Raw genomic sequence first — 6,426 nt, 5'->3', positions numbered from 1 at the left:
TCACTGGGTTCAGTGATGTCAATGTCCAGCATGTATTGCACCTCTTTCCGCAGAATTTCACGCTTCACTGGATTCATCCGATGTGGGTGTTGTTTTACAGGCAGAGCATCACCTACATCTATATCATGGCTAACAACATCAGTTCGACCAGGCACATCAAGAAGTAAGTGACAGAACTCCGTCCCAGATTGAAGATCTACAGCATATATCAGGTGTACTACGTTCCAGCTACAGTTTTAAATTCCTAACACGGAATATAGAGGGTTTTCTGTCAAAGGTCGACAACCCCGATTTTATTGCTTATATACATAACTTTGAGTTTATCTGCCTAGTGGAAACATTTCTCGATAATTTAACAGCAATAACCCAGTTCTCTGCTTACGACTTGTACATATCCAAAGCTCATAGAATAGCAAAGGCTGGAAGATTATCTGGCGGAGTGGTCGTTTTGTTGAAAAGCACTCTAGCTAGTAAATGCCAACACATTTCTCTAGATATTGACAATGTTGTCTGTATCAAACTAGATAAAAATACAGTTGGCAACAATAAAGATGTCCTTGTATTTGCAACATATGTACCTCCTATCGGCTCAACGTTTTATGTTGCAGCCGACGGTACAACCACTATCGATGATATTGACCCGTGGCTGACAGACCATTCAGACCACGGATGTGACATCATTTACGGAGATTTGAACGCTCGTGTAGGTGTCCATAACAACCCACCAGACACACTTGACCTTCACGGTCTTGACGAAGCTGCATTCCCGGAGGAACCCTCAGTGCCTGTAAATGAAAGACATTCATGCGACAGTTCTGTAAACACCTTTGAGTCGTAAACTGATTGACTTTTGCTTTTCTCATAATTTATATATCTTTAACGGCAGAACGCCAAGTGACAATACAGGAGAATTTACTTATATATCCCAACAAGGTTGTAGCGTAGTTGACTACTTTATTGGTACTGCTGATTTATTCTATATCCAACATGATGTTATAGTCGATTCTAGAGTTGAATCTAAACATATGCCCGTGATTCTCTGTGTCGACTCGGTAACAGCTTCTACTCGTAAACTTGCGAATGATATATCTTTTAAGCCTATGCCACATACCCTTAGTAACTCATGTCCCTCACTTCAAGATATGGTGGATGAAGTTGACGGTAACCTTAACAACAGTTTAGATATGTTTGTGAAAGCAGTTCATTCCGCATCTCAATGTATGAATAAATCCCTTAAAAGTGGGTCAGTTGGCGATAATACAGGATTTTATACTCTGAAATGTAAAAACGCTAAGCGAGAAGCACAACAGCATTTGAGATGATTTAGACGTCACAAATCATGTGAAAATAAACGTGCCTACTTCAAGATGAGAAACAAATATAAAGAGTAAAGAATATTTCCAGACGTGATAACAGAAACTGTAATATTGAACTTGATAGCTGATTGAATCATTTTAAGAATGTATTCCAAAGCATAGATCTACTTGCCGCTAATAATGATGCATCCGTCCAAGATGACAATCTACTTGAAGATCTTGATTTAGACATTCTTGAAGCACCCATAACTAATAAAGAAATTCATGATGCAATCCAGCACTTAAAGAATGGTAAATCCCCAGGTAATGATCATATCATAATTGAAATGTTAAAATGTTCAGAAGCCGTTATTATCCCGTTCTTGGGCAAATTATTTAACAAGTTGTTCAGTGATGCTTTATTTCCTGACCAGTGGTCAAGGCAATTATCATCCCTCTACATAAAAAGGGTAATAGAGACAATCCTGACAACTATAAAGGGATATCTACACTCTGCACTTTGAGTAAAATGTACACATGCATACTTAATGCAAGATTGACAAATTGGGCTACCCTAAGAGACAAATTGACAGAAACGGATATTCAGCAGCAGATCACATTTTCACATTATGTGCTATCATTCAGAAAACCATACTGAAGAAGAAAAAGAAGGTATATGTCGCCTTTGTCGATAACTGAAAGGCCTTTGACTCTATCGACCGTAAAAAACTATGGCAATGTCTTGATGCAACTGGTTTAAATGGAAAGATGCTTAGAGCACTGAAAACTATTTATAATTCGGTTAAAGCCTGTGCAAAAAGTAATAATATTTTATCAGATTATTTTGATTGCCCAGTAGGATTAAGGCAGGGATGTATTCTAAGTCCACTCCTCTTCTCGTTTTTTATCAATGAATTGTCATTAGAAATCACACAACACGGAAAATTTGGTGTGCAGTTATTTCCAGATATGCTAGAAATCCTGTTATTACCGTTTGCCGATGATGCTGTTCTAGTTTCTGACGCTATATCGAGGTTACAAAGGGAATTAACAATTCTAGAATCATATGCTGACACGTGGGAGTTGACTGTCAATCTAGAGAAAACCCAGATTGTTGTTTTTAGGAGAGGTGGACCCTTAGCAAGAAATGACAAATGGTTTTATAAAGGTGAACGTGTTTTAACAGTTGACTCTATCGATATCTAGGCATTCTTTTTTCATCTTCTTGTAAATTCAATACATGTACATTAGATTTATCATCTCGGGGCAAACGGGCACTGCTAGAAGTACTACACCACTTACATAAACTGGATAATGTTGACTATTCTGTATTTTTTAAAATATTTGATACCCAAATTCAGCCAATACTTTTGTATGGTGCCGAAGTGTGGGGCATTAATAAATTTTATAAGATTAAAAATGTACATTTAACTGCATGTAAGAAGTTCCTAAATGTTGGTCCCCAGACACCAAATATGATTGTTTATGGTGAATGTGGACGTTACCCACTGTATATAAATGCACAGTGTCGTTTTATAAAATACTGGCTTAAACTGGTAAATATGCATCAACAAAGAATCAAAAAAAAAGCTTGTGATATGTTAATGTATTACGATAACTGTGGTTATGTTAACTATGTTTCATATGTGCGTAATTTATTGTTTTCATATGGCTTTGGGTATGTTTGGTTATTTCAAGGTGTTGGTAACGAATCCCAGTTTTTTCAAATGTTCAAAAGAGTCATGCAGTTGACATGTATATACAGACATGGAATAGTACCATGGAAGAAAGTTCAAGGTATAAGCTATACAGACAATACAAAAGCCTATTAGAGCCGGAAAAATATCTGACTATGCTAACAAATAAAAATACAGAAATATTCTTACTAGGATCAGAGCGGGCATTCTAAAACTAAAGGCTAACGAGGGACGGTGGTTGGGAGTTGATTCTAATCAACGCATTTGTTCTATATGTAAAAAAGGAATAGAAGATGAATTTCACTTTATCCTTATATGTGAATGCTACAATAATCTAAGAACCTATTATTTACCACAAATGTATAATCACAATCCGTCTACCTATAAATTCAAGCAATTACTGTCTTCCACATCATCTGAGTTATTGAATAGTCTTTGTAAATATTTATGTTTGAGCTTTGAGCTACGTCAGCGGTTGGTTAATGGAGAGCACATTTGTATCCCATGGTGCCTCTTACGTTGTCATAAGCGTGTTTACAGTGTACTTGTGTGTATCATTCAACATATATATGTATGTATCTCTATAACTGTATACGAAATAAAAGACTTGACTTGAACTCATAAAGCAAATCTGACATTTGAACTCTCTGCTCAGGGGATAAATGTGATAGTGTCTCATCAAGGTGAGTTAACACATCAGAATTTTTCAACTTTGGTGAAACATTATCACTAAGATAATCAAACTTCACATTACTAACACAATGACCAATGTTGTCAACATTTTTGCAGTTGTCTTTAGTACAATCAGTAACTGGGAAGAGTGTGGCAATACTATTGACATGTTTGTTTTCTAACCTGTCATGATATTTCTTAATCATGTTGACATGACACAATCTCTTTTGTTTACGACGACCAGGCGTCAGGACGACATAGTCTGTGTTGCTAAACTTTTTGTCAACAACATATGGACCTTGATATCTTGCTCTCAGTGGCTGACCAGGAATGGGAAGCAAAACTAACACTCTCTCACCACAAGTAAAATTTCTCTCTTTTGACTTTCTGTCATAGTTTAGCTTCATTTTTTCTTATGAAACTTGCAAGGTTTTTCTGGCCAACTCACTTGCTTTTGATAGTCTGTCATTAAATGTAGACACATAGTCTAAGAGATTGATCTCAGGTCTGTCATTGAGCCATTGTTCTTTTAAGTGTTTTAGTGGTCCAAACACTCTGTGACCAAATACAAGTTCAAAGGGGCTAAACCCTAAACTTTCCTGAACTGACTCTCTGACAGCAAACAACAAATGCACACCCTCATCCCAATCTTTCTCGGTCTCAAAACAATAAGTCTTGATCATATTTTTCAAAGTTTGATGAAACCTCCCCATACGCCCTCTGTGACTCTGGATGATAAGCACTAGACTTAACTTGCTTAATAAATTACCCCACGCATGGTCTCATTAGACATGCTAGATTTACCTGCTCCCACAGTCTGAGTCACAGCAATAGCTTCAGGCTGGAATTACTCATTAATTACATCATGAAGTGATGCAAATTTAGTCTGTTGTAGTTGTTGCTGGAACATGTTTTACCTGCATCAGAGTATTAGGTGATTTAGTGTTAGATTATTTCACTGATACAGCAGGCATGTGTGAACATGTGCGTGTATTTCACATCACATACATATATACAAATATACATTTTCAGTCTTTATTATAGATCCCCAACAGGTGATATTATTATCATTATTATTCAAGAACAATGAAAAGACAAATTAGATATTCATTTCAGTGATAGGTTGTAGGTAAAAAAACAAGAACCAATCATATAGTAGGATATCTCCCATTTTGTATTCATCTTTTGAGAAGTTTTCTAGATACTAGCTGAAGGTAAGAAGAATCAGTCTCCCAGACACATTGTTCAGTTAAACAAAAGTTATGTCAACATAGTTGAATAAATTTCTTTTATTTGAAACCAGTTATCACCTTTCTGTAAATTTAGGCTCTTTTAGATTTAGCCCCCATACAAGCATGTGTTTTGTAATTGCAGCAGTGAGCTGTAGGACAATAGTGAACCAAGAAGTAGTAAATGTACCGTTATAGGAAACAAGGAAACTATAGTAATGTCACCATCGTGAACTGTACTAACTATACAGAGAAATTATGATTTACTATCAGCTATAGTAAACAAAGAAGCATGATCATCATAATCTGTAGTAAAAAAATAAGAACTACAAATATTACAGATGTAAGCAAAAAAAATAGAAGTATCACTGTCATGAACTGTAGTAAATAAACAAAATAAATGGTGCATGCAAACAAATAGCGAGAGTATCCCCATCACAACCTATCACATATGAAAAGAGAAATGATATAGTATATATACTTCCCATGAAAATACTCACAAGTGTAAATATAGCTTCTTACTTCAGGACAACCCTTGTAAAATTAAACTTTGCTAAATATGCCATACTGTGTACAGGTACTGTTCACACATGAACTGATGTATTGTAAAACAAATTCATAATGTTGAAAAGATTATGGTCATTAGTGTGGTTGGGGTGACGTGGGGTGTGATGATGACAGGTGAGAATGAAACATCTGGCCAGTTTCTGTAGATAGGATGATGTAACAATGTGATAAACTGTTTTCAAATTTGAAATATGACAGTAGTAGTAGCTAAGATCTGGTACCAGAGGGGATACTAGAAAGAGGCTTCACACATAGCACCAAATTGTAGTGGGGTTAAATTCCCCACATAGGTACATTGAGTGAAGCCCATTTCTGGTGTTGCCCTGATATTTCTGAAACACTGCTAAATATTAGAGATTGATTGTGTAATATATTCTTGGAACTAGAGCATATATGGGTCCAAATTTTGTACCCAGGTACCCCAACCCATATTACCCAACCCTACCTGGACACCCGATGAATAATTCATGACATCAAATGTGTAGGAAGTGGCAATATATTCTTCACCTCGGAGGCTATAATTTCAAATTTTCAGTATCTTAATTAAGAATTATGTTCAAAACAGGTGACTGTAAATGACGTCTTAATCTTCAGAGAAAGAACAAGCTTTCAATCATGAAAGAATAACATATTACATTGTTTAACCTAATAGTCACATGATCATAACGGGTCCGGGTACTGAGACAGGGTCCATCTAGTTGCCTACACGTCCCAGGTATCAGTGTTACCCGTCCCCACCCTACTTGGAACGCAGTGCTGTGACATATTTTGCTACCTGCTCTTGGCATGCACACTGATCGCCAACCATCATTCATCTCCCAATCTAACACTGCTGCCTGACAACAGTTAACAACTGCAAGATTGGATGATGTAAGTGGGGAAGACTGTTGGGTGTCTGATATAAGAAACATCCTTTAGATGTCTGTTTTTACCCTTGCTTGGATATTTCAAGATGTTGGAAATTTA

General features: G+C 36.5%; 1 pseudogene; it reads left to right on the top strand.

The window, feature by feature from the left end:
• Positions 1-1,142: 1,142 nt before the first annotated feature.
• LOC137267201 (uncharacterized) overlaps positions 1,143-6,426 on the top strand; it is a 74,695-nt pseudogene continuing 69,411 nt past the window's right edge.

Source organism: Haliotis asinina, chromosome 1 (genome assembly GCF_037392515.1).
Source record: "Haliotis asinina isolate JCU_RB_2024 chromosome 1, JCU_Hal_asi_v2, whole genome shotgun sequence".
Lineage (NCBI taxonomy): Eukaryota > Metazoa > Mollusca > Gastropoda > Lepetellida > Haliotidae > Haliotis > Haliotis asinina.
This window is presented reverse-complemented; position numbering and strand designations above follow the sequence as displayed.